This window comes from Lacerta agilis, chromosome 3 (assembly GCF_009819535.1).
Source record: "Lacerta agilis isolate rLacAgi1 chromosome 3, rLacAgi1.pri, whole genome shotgun sequence".
NCBI classification, from domain to species: domain Eukaryota; kingdom Metazoa; phylum Chordata; class Lepidosauria; order Squamata; family Lacertidae; genus Lacerta; species Lacerta agilis.
The window spans coordinates 29,689,650-29,706,880 of NC_046314.1; the positions used below are offsets into that span (position 1 = coordinate 29,689,650).

Consider the following 17,231-nt stretch of genomic DNA (forward strand, 5'->3'; position numbering starts at 1 on the left):
AGTCTATTTCTGGTTTGTGGCAGATCCACAAAGTTTGCTCCGTTCTGTTTCTATTCACTTTGTTTTGTTTTGTTTTTAAAAGGTGCATTATTTTCAAATGTCTTTTTTCACCGAAATATGAAATTTATTTCAAGATGCACACATCTGTAGATATTTTTACCCTAAAAGGGCACTTTTAATATGCATTTGGGCACGTTTATTAAGCCAAGAACAGTAAATGTGCAGAACTGCAAAAACTGAAGGATCATGGTGTTTTGATCCGCATATCCGTTCAGGAAAGGTGAATCAGGTTGGTTTGCGCAGACTCAATGAAACCCATAAGAATCCCTAAAACATATACTGTCTGTATGTCTAGATCGGACCCTTTTGTCATTTTAACTGGTGGCATGGACCGATGGGAGACAGTATCCAATCTGGGTCACCCTGTTAGTACCCACTCCCACCTCTGCAGAGCTAAAATGGCACTGCTGGCTCAGCTGCCAACAAGCCCACAGCCAAGATGCCATGGCCTGCACTGTAATTTTCATGTCACAGACTGCACCCACAATTTCCACCTGTTGCGAGAATGACAGCACAAAACAGCAGTCTGGTAAGTGGGCTGCTAACCGTGCTTCTTGCGGCCAAGCTGACACTCATGGTACAATTCAGATGTTACGAAACCCAGGACCAAAGGAACATGCTCTGAGGAACTGCAGAAAAATCGGCGGACGAGGAGATGAAAGCAGCATGGGGGTGGAGAAAAACACATATGGTGCCTAACGGATTGAGGTTGAATCCCAACAAGACAGAAGTCCTTTTTGGGGTGGGGCGACAGGGGCCTGGTGGGGTTGGGGGATTCCCTGGCCCTGAATGGAGTAACTGTGCCCCCAAAGGACTAGGTGCACAGCCAGGAAGTCATTTGGGACTCACAGCTGTCCATGGAGGTGCAGGTCAGTTCTGTGTCCAGGGCAGCTGTCTACCAGCTCCATCTGGTACGCCAGCTGAGCAGTGTTCGAAACTCCCATTGTTCCAGGCGCATTTTGCGACCGGGGATTTCCTTAGAGCGAGCAGTTTCTGATCTCTGGGCGCAGAACTGCGCCTAAGATTTCAGATTAAAACTGCAGAGTGGAAAGAAAGGAGGACCTTTTTCTGCCTCCCCACTTCTAGCTACTCTCCGAAAACTGGAGAAGAGACCCTCTTAAGAATATTAGGAGGATGGGCAGGGGAAGGACTAGAGCATGTGAAAAATGAACATAAACATTTTAGCTGCAGTTCATTCATTTTCACCTTTGTATTCTTGTTATTTAAAAAGTGTGCCTAGACATTATGTTGTTGCGCACATAAGCTAGGTTTAAGGTGCCATTTAGCTCCTAGCTTTCATATTTCATAATTCTTTTTAATTTAACTTTCTGGTTTTCAAATGGCTGAAGATGTTGACAGATTCCCCCCCCCCCCACCCGAGCACTTGGGATCAAAAGAAAATAATTTAAAACAACTGTTGTTGAGACATTTCATTCATTCCGAATCTGCTAGACATAACCAAGCAGAGGATAACTACAGATGGGGGTCCTGCCCTCCCAGCATAGATCCAGGCTACATCCATGCACATCCACCCTCAGTTTGGAGCCCACAACCACTTCTTCCTGAGCAAATACAGCCCTCAAGGAGCAAAAGGTTCTGCACCATGTACTGAACTCCAAAAAAATGTGATTTTCTTCTCATCGTCCCCCCATCCCCCAACGCTCTGCTCCTCAAGCGTCCCCAAGGAAGATCCATCCCTTTGAAAAAATCAATCCATTTCTTTAAAAGGTAACATGTAAAAATGCACGTCTTAAAATATGCTAAAAGAAGCCCCCAGCATGGTTGTCCTTAAAGAGGGGAAGAGACGTGGAAAATGGTTCATACTACAGCAAGGAGGAGGGGGCGCGGGTGGTGGCGCTGTGGTTTAAACCACAGAGCCTAGGGCTTGCCGATTGGAAGGTCGGCGGTTCAAATCCCCGTGACAGGGTGAGCTCCCGTTGTTTGGTCCCTGCTCCTGCCAACCTAGCAGTTCGAAAGCACGTCCAAGTGCAAGTAGATAAATAGGTACCGCTCCGGCGGGAAGGTAAATGGCATTTCCGTGCGCTGTTCTGGTTCGCTTAGTCATGCTGGCCACATGGCCCGGAAGCTGGACAAATGCTGGCTCCCTCGGCCTATAGAGCAAGATGAGCGCCGCAACCCGAGTCGTCCGTGACTGGACCTAACTGTCAGGGGTACCTTTACCTTTACAGCAAGGAGGCAGGGGTCGCAGGAGTCTTGCCATTTTCTCACGTCCTTATTTTAAAATGTTTCGTTCCCAGGAGCAGAAGTGCTACTGGATCATCTTGCTCACAATGCATCATAGGCCACAACAGTTTGAAAGTCTATTTACTACAGCAATAATGCCAAGCTTAAACGTCTACACATGCTAACATGCTGAGCAAGATGAAAGGGGATGGGAACATTTAAGCCCACATTATTACTTGAGTCACCAGCTAATTTAAATCATGACCCATCCTTTTAAGCTCAAGGCAGCTTCACAACCTAATGACAACATGCCCGGGATGCTGCAAGATGACCAGTCCCCTCTCTGGTCCTCAGCACTGATTCACCCCAGGGATGTGCTACCCTCCTCATCTCATATTTGGATGACTTAACCGCTGAATACATTTACTATCTTGAGCCAAACGCAGCTGCTGCAAGGTCTGCCTACAGTGTTCAAGATGAGAAGCTTTATTCACACTTGCGAGTCATCTTTCTCGCGACCCTGCAGTCATCTACTCATGAACACGAAGAACTATGGGTGGATTGACAGAACGCATTTTCATGACTAGATCCCTGCAGCATCCCGAGAGATGACTTGCATGTGTGAATGAACTCTCATTTGACAGATAATTCTTACAAGGGACATTTTGCCCCATAACTTTCTCTATAGAAGGGCTAGAGAATTTGAGTGTGTGTGTGTGTGTGTGTGTGTGTGTGTGTGTGTGTGTGTTTTAATGAAAGCTCAGAGCACCTGCCCAGGGGCACCACTGGAAGCTGTGATGGGAGAAGCGGTGCCCAGGTTGGTGAGCCCAGCTGTAGCTGATAGCATATGTTGGATTAAAATAGCATTCAATTAACAAAAAAACCATTTGCTTTAACATGTTGTATTAAGGGATTTCCAGTTCACTCAGGCTCCAAAATGCTGGGAAATGAAGCTAAGGGCAACTCCTTTAACAGGTGAATTATGTAGGTGTTATTGATACAGTATGGTGTTCAACCCTGTGCTTAGTTCCAGCTTCACTAAAATATTGGAGCTGCATGGCTGTTGCAGTGGACATAAATCCTAGATTTTCTGTTAACTGGAATAAACACATAGAGTCTATGCAACTGAAGCTACCATTCAATATTATCAAAGTGGCAACCAATATCGTCCTCATAGAATGATTCGTAGCTTAACAAATCAGGATTCAGTTCTTGACCACAGCTTCCTGTGGCATGCCAGCCCAGGAGGGCGGGGGGGGGGGGAGAATTAAACCCTTGTCAAGTTGGCTATTAATCCATACTAAACTTTTGGCTATTAAACTTTTGGTTGTGGATATTACTCAGCAAAGAGTTCCAAAAAATGCTCTCCAGGTCTCCTAGAAGTTGTCTTTATATGTTTAGGAAGCAGAATTTTTTGCTGCCTGCCAATTGCAGGAAGTCTTGTATCCAGTTTTCCGAGCTTGGTATGGGTCCTTGCTTTCCAGTGTGTTTGCTTGTTTGTTTGTAGAATTTGTAAGCCACTTGATAAAATGAAGCTTTTCCAATGGATAAAACGTTGCAGATTTGTCAGTTTCGCTGCTAGCCTGGCTCAATGGAACCACCCTGTAACAGTCTATGTATGTTCTCTGATGCTCAAACGTTCTTCCCCCCCATCCCCCCCAAAAGATGAAAATATTTCATTTTTCACCAACCTCGTTTAGTCATTTTCAAGGGTTGGGGGATAGTGCCTCTGCTCTTCCCAAAGCAGAAATTCTCACCGCTGTTTAATCCAGGAGTGAGCAACAGGAACACTGGGCTCTGCATGTACAGAGCTCTGGGTGATTTGTGGTAGACCAAGGATTTGACGCCCAACTGTTTAGCAACAGCAAAATTCATTTTTCCGCCTAAATTGGGCTGCTGCAAAGAAGAAAGCTAACCAGAAGAGGACTTTTGTGCAAAGGCCCTGTAGGCTCAATTCAGTTCTTGATCTGAAAACAAATTCCTTGGTTCTGAATGTGCCTCAAGGCACCCTGTTCTTTAATTCTAATTGGATGTCTTTTGCACTTGGCTCTGAACAATAGATTTTGGGGTTTTAGTGAAAAATAAAGCAGATCTGTCGAGAAGGAAGTCTGCCTACCATATTCAACATCCTTTCCATTCCACATAATGACTTCGTTACTTAGGACCAAGACATCATACTCCTATAAGGCTTCTAAGGAGAAATATTCTTGCAAATATATTGCTGGTCTGCACCGATGTTAACTGGAAAGCACTCAACGAGACATTAAAAGCTGCAGAACTATAACCGCAGGTACTCTTCAGAAAGCACAAAGGGAGCTTTAGCAATCGAGGAATTCTGAACTAATTAAAACATGGTTTCGATATGCTGAAGCAAGGATGAATCCCACCGCAATCTATCTCTCAGCATACTACGATTAGTACTGCTGGGATATTCAAGCTACAAGATTTGGCTTGTATCTGTGCATTAAAAAAAGAAATAAATCCTAATCTGTTTCTGAGTTGTTCTGAGCTTTCTTCACTTCCATCTGTAATCTGGGTTCCAAGCTGCTCTGTATAAAATGGATAAAATGTGCTTCCTTTTCACTATAATGGGAAATCTAAAAAAAGGACTGTAACTATTTTTCTCTTTTAGCCAAAGCAGATTAAATTTACAGGCACATGAGCCCCGCCCACCCGTGGATTATCTTGCTAGTATCCTGCAAACTCCTCTCTTGCTCTTTCTCACCTTAAAATAAACGAGAGGCAGCAAGTGGTGTGTATTTTTATTGCCCATTTTTATAACATTTCCAGTGGTTGTTTGTGTTCTCAGAGTTAGACCTTACAGGCCTCCAATAAGAAGAAGAAGAGAAGAAGAGTTTGGATTTGATATCCCGCTTTTCACTACCCGGAGTCTCAAAGCGGCTAACATTCTCCTTTCCCTTCCTCCCCCACAACAAACACTCTGTGAGGTGAGTGGGGCTGAGAGACTTCAGAGAAGTGTGACTAGCCCAAGGTCACCCAGCAGCTGCATGTGGTGGAGCGGAGACGCGAACCCGGTTCACCAGATTACGAGTCTACCGCTCTTAACCACTACACCACACTGGCTCTTAAAATATAAGACTCTCTAGAACTCTGCCTGCGAAGTTCCGAAGAGATCTGGGTTTTGTGTTTTTATTAAAGCAGAGCAGCACAGAGAGGGGGAAAAAAACACCACACACACAAACACAACTAAGCTTTTAACATGTTAGAATGTCATTTGCTGCCGTGTTTGAACAATGAACAAATTGAGAGCTCTTGCAGTGCTCCCCAGCAACATTTTGGGTAGCCTTATCTCTTTGGAAAGCACCTGGAGCCAGAGAAACGTAGAAATATAGGAGAAACGTAGCTACACAGTGCTCACAATTACAGAAACAACAGAGTGCCACAAGGCTTTGTGGAGGCCCTAAGCTGACTTGTCTGGGTGTGAGTGTGGGTGACCTTGCACTTCGCCAGGAAGGACGGGACAATCCCCAGATAACCCTGATGTGCACACTTAGTATATTCACATTATCAACGATGCTTGATAGAGGGAACCTTAGAAATGGCCTTAGCACTCAGCCACACGGACCACGCGATCACAGTTTTAGAAAACAGAGCCTGTCAGAAGAGGTTGGCTTCAGTGAAGTGTAAGCTCAGAAACCGCAGAAATGAACAGCAACCAAGCAACAACCCAGAGCATTCATTAGAGAAGTGGTTCCCTCTCCTCACTGCCCACCCTCTTTAAAAGCTTTTGATTAATCTGACATGCTGGACTACATTTTTGACTGCTGGCAAAATGGAAGCGGTGGCAAAACAATTAGTCCGTACTTACCAGTCCATTAGTGAGAAGACTCCCCCCCCACACACACACACACAAATTACCACAGTTACAGATGCTTCAAAGCAAAAGGAGCAGTAGCTAGAATGACTCTCAATTCTCTCATGTTTAATGATCACTCTTGTACCATGAATATCCAATGACCTAAAAGTCTCCATGAACAGAGACAGTGTATAAAATTATTGTAGTCTTTTTGGGGTGTGTGTGAAAAGTGAGGTAGACATTTTATAGCATGATACAAAAATATACCATATTTAAAAAGCACTATAAAGATGTCTGCAAACGTGACATGGAGGCTGGCAACATCAACCCCACCATGTGGGAATCCCTTGCAGATGACCGCAGTGCCTGGAGACAGTCAGGTTGTACCAGCAGTCACCAGAGGAGAAATGACTGCTGGGAGGAGCACAGAGAGAAGAAATGTCGTGGTGCATCTGTAACAGAGAAACCGGATGCCTTCATCTGCCCCAGCTGCAATAAAACATGTCTCTCCTGTACTGGTCTCTACAGGTACAGAAGACGCTGTAACTCTCCAACTGTTTTGACTTTAACCGTGATGGCGCATTTCCCCATTGTCTCAAGAGAGTGACGGATGCCAACTAATGAATATGCCTAAAAGTGTACGGTTCCATAACATGAGCCACCACGCTTAGAACAAAAGGTAACTTTGAGCGAAGCAGGTTAACTCTCTGAGAAAATTCTCAAGGAAAATATTGCGGTTTTCTAAAGATTACCTCTTATGACTAAAGTTAACTTCAAAGCAAAACCAGAGCAAAGCCTAGCACACACACACACACACACACACACACACACCTTGTTTTCGGGTTCACATATATTAAAATCAATAGCACCACATACCATCAAATATACCTCAATGATAACCTAAATACAATAAAGTGCAATATTGTTTATTTAAGATTATAAACCTAACCATTAAGCATAATAATAGCTCAATACCATTTTGAATTAATTTTACAGTGAATATCTAATCCATATATATTCCTCTTAAAGTTTATCAATCATGTCATTGTCATAAAGACCTTTTTTTTCTTGCCATCCCATAACTGAATGAACTCTGTAACCTTTGCAATTTTTACTATACAGTACTCTGTTCAGATTTTAAGCAGCCACAGTTCCAGCGTACCCTGTCCCCTCCAAATTGTAGCCATGAACTTTTCTGGAGACGATCATAGTTTCCATACTAGCTCGTAAGCAGAGTACAACCTAGTTAGAACACTCGCTGCATTAATAAATACAGGGAAATAATTACTACGACCCTGTAAGTGTTGCTATGGACCCATCACCATTAACTTCAAACTGATGCAATTTCCAATCGTTAAAGCATTTCTAAAGCGACCTGCTTCCAGAGGAAAAACAACACAGCCAATACAGCCCTAAAGCTATAGAAGGGGAGACTTCACTAGAATTCACTTCTATTTATCAGCTTATGGCACGCTCAATGCTTTTCCATTGGAATGCTTAGAGATTGCATCAGTCATCTGAGCTCAGTTTGCTTAAGTGTAGCATCAATGTGCTACAGATGCTAGCTAGGCGGTCTAAAGAGGTGCATAGCAAAAGGAGGGAAATGTGTTAAAAAGAAAATGTGAGTCCCGACTTTTGGGGCAGCTTCACGTTGTTATACGGAGATCATTGTCCACATAGTTGGAAACGTATAGAATGCAAAGTTTAAAGTGCCTATCGCGATATTGACACCGGAAAAGCATTCCTGCCACCAGATGCATTTCTAAGCAGCCACCACAAGGTAAAAATAGTCTTGTGACTCAATCTCTCCCCCCCCCCTATGGCATTAGCTGATGTTGCCCTCTTACAATCAAAACTGCGTCTCAGTTCCACAATGATTATTATAGTGGAACCCCGGGTTACGAACACCCCAGGTTGCGGACATTAAGAACGCCCGCAACCTGGAAGTGTTTCCGGAGCACGCGCGACCCCCCGGATGCACAGAAGCGCTCAAATCGCGCTACTTCCGGGTTTTTTGTGGGTTTTTTCGTGCGTTCGGGATACGCACGCACACGTTACGCCCGGTGACCCGGAACGGATCGCCGTGCGTAACCCGGGGTTCCACTGTACTATGCTAGCACAGTAATATCTAAAGTTCAAGGGTGCAACAGCTGTACTGTGGCACTGCACAAGCTCACAGAAAAGCTGCCCTACCTCGAGTTCAAAGACTAGAATCTTAAGTATGCTATAAAAAAATATGTGCAGAAGCAAACTCAATTTATTTCCAAGTCACCATTTGTGTTGGACCCGGAGGCCAACTTGCTTTGATTCACAGAAGCTGAGAGAAAGGTGGATCCCCAATGCTATTTAATTTTATAACAAAGTAAAACAGCCCATCCCATATTTATAACTTGTCTTTCAAGCTTTATTCACACATGGATTTGTCCTCCTAGTCTTACATTATGCAGTAGTTAATTGTAACCCAGGCATTTTGAAATGCTTTCTACATTTGCCGTAGAACAGGTGTGGGGAACCTTTGACCCTCCAGATGTCGCTGAACTACAAGCCCCATCAGCGCCAGCAAATTTGGCCAATGGTCATAATTTACTTGAACCTAGACTCTTATTAATACGAGTGGTGCAATATCCAACAGTATACCAAGTATGATTAATATAATGGCCCTAAGTTCATCAGAGAGGGTGGAAATCATGGAAGAAATAGGGTCACGTTATAAAAGAGGCACTGCCAACTTTGATCAGCAAGACAGCAAGCATGCAAATGCTCGCAAGAGAGAAACCAAAGCAAGGGAAACGAAAAGATGTGAAAAAGGAAACTGATTATCAGTATGCATGTAATTGAAGAATTTGTTTTCCGGTGGTGTTTTTTTCATCCAGAGTTTCCAAAAGAATCACTTGCATTCAACTATTCATCATTTGCATCAACAATGGCAGCTGAATATTTAGATGTGAATGCAGCTTGTGATTGATAGTAAATAGAGGTGCTCTTCTCAGGCTAGTTGTTCATCCGCACCTTAAAAAAACAAACAAGCACGATATTAAGATGCAGGGAAAACCGCGTTTATGTGCTGTGTAGCCTGGTTCTCAATATTTATTTTTAGCAACCACTTTGCATAACATTTGGGTAACAGAACATACGGTTTTGCAAGCATGCAAATTTGGAGAAAAGGCAGATGGGAAAGAAGGAGGAAAAGGGGCGAAAGTCTCAGTAAAAATTACAACATGGATTTTTTTCGCACACAACTGACCACAAGCTTGGAGGATAAATTTGTTCCATGGAAGTCAAAACCAAACCCTCCATCATTTTGTTTTTAATATTCAGGGTTTCAGTGACCAGCTGTGCCATGATGTCATAATGAGGCATTGGCAAAGCTAAAAAGACCAAATGGTCCCTGCCTGTGTGTGAGAAGCCTTCAAGGGCGGAGTTCACACAGCAGAGGTCCTCTCCTACATAAGATGCTAGGAGACTTCGTACCAGCTCAGCAACTGCAAACGAGTACGATCGCTGCAAGTCAGATTCAGCACAAATATTTAAAGCACACTTATTATGTAAACCACATAATGCAGTGTGATGCAGCAGCAAATGTAGCTAAGGCCATTCTAGGCTGCATCAACAGAGGTCTAGAGCCCAGATCAAGGGAAGTAACTCAATTCTGCCTTGGTCAGGCCACACTTGGAGTGCTGTGTCCAATTCTGGGCACCAGAGTTTAAGAAGGGTGTTGACAAGCTGGAACAGTGGAACATGTGCAGAGGAGGGCGACCAAGAGGATCAAGGGTCTGGAAACCAAGCCTTATGAGGAACAGTTGAGGGAATTTTCTATGTTCAGCCTGGTAAAGGGGAGACTGAGAGGAGAGATGATAGCCATCTTCAAATATCTCAAGGGCTGTCATACAAAAGAGGGAGTAAGCCTGTTTTCTCCTGCTCTGGAGGGTAGGCCTTCCGGTTACAATAAAGGAGATTCCAACCAAACATCAGGGGAAACTTTCCAAAAGTAAGAGCTGATCATCAGTGGAACGGTCTCCCTCAGGAGGTTGTGGACTCTCCTTCCTGGGAGGTTTTTAAGCAGAGGCTAGATGGCCATCTGTCATGGATGCTTTAGTTGAGATTCCTGCATTACAGGGGGTTGGACTAGATGACTCTTGGAGTGCCTTCCAACTCTACAAATCATATGCTTCTATGAAAAATACAGTGAATACTACCAGGATTGGCAGGACTTGCCCACAATTGCCTATGGTGCGGTTTGTGCCCATGATCCTTTGGTTTCACATGGTCAACAATTAACATCGACAGCCACACCTGTCATTATCTGAATGACAGTGCGAGCGAGCAAAACAATTGGGCAATTCTGAAACTGTGTGCATGTTGTTGTTGTTGTTTAGTCGTGTCCGACTCTTCATGGACCAGAGCACGCCAGGCACTCCTGTCTTCGTGTGCATGTTATGCATGCACAAAAGTGAAAATAGAGCCCAAAGAATGAGGCTTTCTAAAAAATTCTTTTCAATCTTGGAGGATGCAGTTCTTAAGGTTAGGCCACATTTACAAACCTCGATTTACTTAAGGTGAACAGGAATCACAGGGTAAAACACATGAGAGAAATTTTATGTTGACCTGACCTGTTTTTATACTTCAGACACAAGTGTAGCCCGTCACAAAACGAGACACAAAATGGAATTTCATAGTAACGCAGGGAAGGAGAGTATGAGGTTAACAAGTTCATGAGGGGTTTTGTCTTTTTCCTGCTGTGACACGGAAGGTGTATGTAAAAAGAGACAAGCTGGTGTGAAATGTATTAACAGCATTTTTTTTTACTGCAGCAGGTGGGGGGGGGGGTTTACCACCAACATTTGTTTCTGAGGAAGAAGGTGGGAGCATGTGAAAAAGGGTAAAGGGGCAGGGAGCGACACAAAAAAGGAAACACGAAAATAGGAAATGCTTATTTATTTATTTTTACATGTGGCAGAGGTGATTTTTTGCACTCGCGCTTATTCTCACTGTACAACAATTGGGGAGCAGAAAAGCACTCTCTTAACAACATGGGAGTGGGATGCGTAAAACTAACTTGGGCAATTAAAAAAAATGCTAAAGGTCAACTCCAAGTACAACGACAGTCTAATACAAAATATATGAATGTATGGGCAGGAATATGGGGTACTACTAGCAGAGCAGAGCAGAGCTAATATAGAGAAGCTCCCCCAATGTGAACAGTTATCATTTATGGCAGGAATGGGCAGGTTTGCAGGGCTTACTTTGTCTTGTCCGCCTCTCCCCATCTAAACCATCCTGGGGCTCTGAGTTCATCATCTGAGGCCCTTTTTCGTGTGACTCCTCCTTCACATGAGGTCCAGAGGGTGGCAACACGAGAACGGGCCTTTTCTGCAATGGCTCCCTGTTTGTGGAATGCTCTCCCAAGGGAAGTTCGCCTGGCACCTTCATTATATATATATATATATATATATATATATATATATATATTAGGTGCCAGACAAAAACGCTCCTCTTCAACCAGGCCTTTGGCCGATTGATATTCTACAGACTTTTAAACACGTCTGTGGGAAGCGAGTGGCTATTGTTTTGCTGCTTTGTTTTAACGATTTACTGCTTTTTATCCTGTATTATTATTCCGTGAACCTCCCCAAGATATTATGATGAAAGGCAGTACTGTACAGTGGTACCTCGTGTCGCGTAACCTCCAGGTTACAGAATCTTAGGGTTACGGTCGCGGCTAACCTGGAAGTGTATACTTTTTGGGTTTTGCCGCTCACGCATGCGCAGAAGCAGCGCCTCTACGTACGGATTTTTCTTGGTGTGCACGGAACCCCAAAACGAATTAAATCCATAACCAGAGGTACCACTGTACATAAATCTTAACGAACAAATAAAATGAAAATAAGTAAAATAAAATAAACTCTCCCTGTGGAACAACTAGAGCCTGGTGCAAATGGAAAATGCTTAGAAATAATGAAAATTCTGAGCCCAGGCATTGCTTTTGAGTACAGTAGTAGAGCCACAACTTACACGTATTTAACTCGTGCGCATTCAGCATTCTACACGCTTGGCAAATTAAAAAGAAAAACAGAAAGGGGCCGGGTGCCCAGGAAAAAAGGCTTTGGAAATCCCACTGGCCATTGCACCCAATGCGTTTTGACTACATGGGATTTTAGCTTTATGCGCTATCCCTGGAACATAAACTGAGAGTCTCTTGTACCCAAACAAATAGAGCCTACGGTCCTTCTACACAAAAAGCCAGTCCTGCTACCCCAAGCTTTCAGCAATATAATTTCAGGAGGTGAAATCACATGTATATGTGCCATTTTGTTGCTGCTCTTGTTAAACAGCTGGAAGTCAAGATTCCTCCCTGTACTGTGAATCGCCCCAAGATCTACCCCGAGGGCTACCTTCTGCCCACCGCTGTGCTTCAGGATGAGGAGAGGTTGGTTTGTGCCCACAGCTAAATTCTAGCAGCCGCCCAACAGTCAGACTAAGATACAGCTGTACATTTTAAAAGAAAAGTGGTTACACAGCCAGTGAGATTTCTCCTCCTTCCAGGAGGAAAGCGGAACATAGCAAAAATACTGAAATCTTACTGAAGCACACGAGATCCATATAACATGAACAGGATCCATATACATGAAGAAAACTGAAAGTCGACACACCCAACAAGAGTTTGGGTCCTCCTGTTGAGGACACAAGAGGAAAGAAGACCCAATGCTTGAAGCAGGCAAGTGAAGCAATTCTAATTGTGCAGGATTTGATTGCATTTGCTCGACCATTCTCTTGTTTGCCTTGTCCCTCTAGTATGGCCTGGCACAAGACAGTAAGCTGTCTGGGAAATGGATTTTTCCATCTCTTTGCCAATATATTAATGAAGATCCTGGAACACAAGAGCCCTTGTTGGCACCGCAAGGCAATACCATGACCCAAATAAATAGCAACCATTAGGAAGGATCCCAGCCACATTACCAACTCATGACACCCCTTCCTTGGGGGGACGGGACGGGACAACCTCTTCTTGTATTTGAAAACTTCTGTGAAGTCTTAGCTGCCGAATCAAACCTTGTTTTGAAAGCTAAGGCGATTTTAACCCTCATGACTAAAGGGGAGAATGCAGGTTATACAGAGGCAGAATTAACTCTGCCAGCTCCTGTCTTTCTAAAAATAATTTTCAGAAACGCTTTTAAACGCATGGGAGCTTCTAAAACATAGCCATAATTTGAAGTAATGCTGTAATTAGTGGCAATTTGCTCTGTACGGTGAGCAAAAGGAATAGGAACTGTGTCATGCATACAAGCCTACACAGTAGTTTCAGAGGCTTCTGAAATTTTTGCTATAGCCTTGGTGTAATGACAGCCATACACTGCTCTCATCCAAAACCTGACCACCACTTTGAATAGAGGATAGAACCACTGATAGAAACACACCCTCTCTCAATTCGACCGGCAAGCTCAAGAAACCATCTACTGTGCGCAGCTTAATTTCACGTGCAAAACATGCGAATTCCAAAACTGAGAATGGGGAGGAAGAAGGGGGGGCACAAAATGTACAGCAACTTATACCTAGATCAGGCATCCCCAACCTTCAGCCCTCCAGATGTTTTGGACTACAATTCCCATCATCCCTGACCACTGGTCCTCTTAGCTAGGCACCATGGGAGTTGTAGGCCAAAACATCTGGAGGGCCGCAGGTTGGGGATGCCTGACCTAGATCTTTCCGTATGCATTAAAAATGTCATGTGCAGCAGGCCCAATCACAGTATGCGGGAGTCTTGCAGCTGAGTTAGAACAGTGCTGGCGTTCCAACCAGCTCTGGGCGGGGAAAGATGTAGATGACGGAAACCAAACGCTGCCGCCTCGCCAGCTACCTCTGTCCAAATCAAACTTGCGTGCACACACCCCTGCAGCTGCTTTAAAGTAGAAACAAAAATGTATCAGGAATCACGGATTTACCACATGTGGCCTTTCAGATGCGGTTGGACTAAGACTTTGAATCTCTGACCACTAGGCATGCTGGCTGGCGCTGATGTGAGCTGGAAGTCCCATGCCCCAGACACAAGGTGTCCACTTTCAAACTGCTATTCATTTATTTATCCTCCCCCACTCTCAACAAATACTTTTATTTGTGTTAATGCTTAAGCTGTATTTATTTTTTCCCCAATGTCTCAAGAATTCTCATTCCGACAGACAGCAGGTCTGTCATCAGAATACAGATGGAACATCTTTACGAGAGGAGGACTGCACCATGTACTCATTCTGAGAGGACTGCACCATGTGCCCTTCCTAAATACAAGAACTGGTTCTTCTTCCCCAAGCTTTGTAGCTCCATTCCTTTCGTGTTACCCTTACCTACTGCCCCTCACGATATTGCTTTAGGCACCTGATGATGAACACTTCACTATTCGGGAAGTAGGTTCAGGAACACATGGAATTAGCTACCTAAATTGGTTTCAGTTTTTTCCCATTGATTTCCCATTTGTTTTTTCACAATGATGGTTTTACATATATTTGTTTTTTAACAGGTTTGCGGATTTCAGCCATGTTTTATCTTTATAGAACTTGTCCAGTTTACATAATTTCCAAGCAAAGACATTTATGAACACCCACACAATCCACCCCTTTTCCAAGGTAGGTCCTCCCCACAGTTTGGTGGCATCATTACACCATAGCTGTCAAGTTTCAGATTTGAAAATAAGGGATCAGCACCCTCACCTGTCCCGGGGACAGTCTACGGTTCTCAGGGACAGTCCACGCCGCGGTAATCCCCCCAGGCTACAAATTAATTTACACCAGGAAAGAGAAATCAGGGCAGAGAAAAGAAAGCACTTATTCACGCAGCACACGGTTAACCTCTGGAACTCCCTGCCACAGGGAGCAGCGATGGCCACCAGCTTGGATGGCTTTAGAAAAGGATTAGGCAAATTCATGCAGGAGGAGAGGACCACTGGTGGCTTCTGGCCAGGTTGGCTCTGCTCTGCCTCCAGTTAGGGGCAGCAATGCTTAATTTGAGCACCTGTTGCCGAGAAACATTTGTCTATTTTATCTTCTTCTTTATATGTCTCTCGGTCTGTCTGTTTGTTATTAGGTATTTACATTTCACCTTTTTCTCCAAGGAGCTCCCTGGTCCTAGTCCTCATTTAATCCCCACAACAGTCCTGTGAGGTAGGCAGGCAGGCAGGCAGGGCTGAGAAAGGCAGGGACCCAAGGAGTCCCCAGACTCCAACTCTCCTTCCCGGAAATAAGGGAAATTTAAGGGATATCAACAATAAGGGATAGCAGCGGGAAATGGCTTGGAATAAGGGAGTTTCCCACAAAAAAGGGAGACTTGACAGCTATGCATTACACGGGGTTAACACAGGAGCCACATGGCTGCCACTTAAGAGAGTGCTATTCGACTGAATGCACACAGAAAGAGGCGCATTGGGCGGCAAACAACCACAGCTTGATTGCAAATGATCTGAACGCAGTTTGAGATGCATGCCGTTTATTTATTTATTTTTGCCAGGCCTGAAATATCTCCACAAAGAACACCAGCAGGGTCAAAGCAGCTGGACACCACCAGCCCATACAATCTGGTGCCGGCAAAAACCCAATCCAACTGATATATGACCTCCTTATGTCGCAGAGAGAAGGATAACAAAAATGAGAATCGATACCAGCAAGAGGGCACCCTATGCTGCACATGAGGGGAGAAAACCAGGCAGAACCAAAACCAGATTTTAACCGCGAAAAGGCCAATCCGCCCTCAACAGGATGGTGGGTGGTAAGGAAGGAGTATCAGAGGCAAAAGATCAAAAGACTTAAGTCTGCACTCCCCAAGATCCACAACAGGCATGGACCATCAGTCCCATATCACAGAATCATAGAATTGTAGAGTTGGAAGGTTCCCATGGGTCATCTAGCCCAACCCCCTGCAACGCAGGAACTTGGCTTAAATCTAGGAGCGGGTGGGTTGCCGGAAAGGCACGTGAGAAGGCATCGCCATCTCTTTTTAATCCCTTTAGCAAGCCAAATCACAGTTCAAGCCGAGGTCACGGAGGAAGGAAGGAGGGAGACGCGGCAGCAGGTGCCTTTCGCCACCCCGGCTCAGCAACCCCCACCGCACAGCGCGCGTTTCGTTTCGGAGGAACGCAGTGGGGCTTACTCGCGAGTAAAGGCGGCCGCACTTGGGATTCACGGGCGGGGCGCGGTGCAACCAAATAATCCCCGGGGTGCCAACGTGAATAAAATATGGAAGGAAACATCGCGCCATCGATCACATGACGGGGCGCACCACCCACACCATTTGGGGACCCAAATTTTATTGGGGGGCGGGCAAAGGGCCCTCGGCCCCTAGGAGTTAGTTCCTACGATCCCAGAGAAGGAAAGAGCAAGGGGGGAAAGGATAGAAACAAAAACAGGCCCGAGAGGAAAGGGAGAGACGCTGGGAGATGCCCAAACCCCGCTCGAGGCAAGAGCCACCCTGCTGGCCGGTGGCACCCCGACGCGCGATCCCCTCATCCCGCCTTCCAGCACAACTCCGCCGCAGGCCGGGCCCCTTCCTTCCTTCCTTCCTTCCTTCCTTCCTTCCTTCCTTCCTTCCATCCATCCAACGCAGCGCTTGATTCCCAGCCCGGAAAGCGGTGGCTCCGGGTGTGCCTCCCCCGTCCCCGCGCCCAACCTCGCTGCGCTGTGCGCCCCGCGCGCCCTCACCGGCTCCTGGCGCGCTCGGCGCTCCTCCACGGCACCGCAGCAGTCAGCGGAGCACTCAGCAGCCGTGCCCAGCCAGGCTCCTCGGAAAGAGGAGCCCACCCAGCTCCGCCAGGGAGAAAAGGGAAGAGGAGGCGGCCGAAAGAGGGAGGAGAGGCGGGCGGGACACTCCCCGCGAGCCGCTTCTCCTCGTCCTCCGGCGCGCTCGTCGGCGAGGGGAGGCGCTCCGGATTGCCTGTCAGCGATGTAGCGCCGCCGCAGCCCGTTGCCAAGGCAGAGTGGGCTTCTCCTCCTCTGCAGGCGACGTTTCCGTTCTCTCTCTCTCACACACACAAATAAATACGGACAGCTAACACCCCCTCCCCCACCTGGTGTCCGGGTTTCTTGGCAGCAGAAAGGCGCAAGGCGGCAAACCCCACGGGATTAATGTAATTAACATTCAATTTATTAAATGTGTAGGTAGGTAAAGGTAAAGGACCCCCGGATTAAGTCAA

The 17,231-nt window shown here is 45.5% G+C and overlaps 1 protein-coding gene across 6 annotated transcripts in view; it reads right to left on the bottom strand.

The window, feature by feature from the left end:
* Window positions 1–17,006, bottom strand: part of CYRIA (CYFIP related Rac1 interactor A) — a 61,891-nt gene extending 44,885 nt beyond the window's left edge. For 2 of the 6 annotated variants that reach the window (XM_033143134.1, XM_033143133.1), the window contains exon 1: window positions 16,741–17,006. The gene's annotated coding sequence lies outside the window, so the exon portion shown is untranslated. The remainder of the gene's footprint in view (window positions 1–16,740) is intronic. The other 4 variants (XM_033143136.1, XM_033143135.1, XM_033143138.1 and 1 more) reach the window with 2 other exon arrangements.
* Window positions 17,007–17,231: the final 225 nt, after the last annotated feature.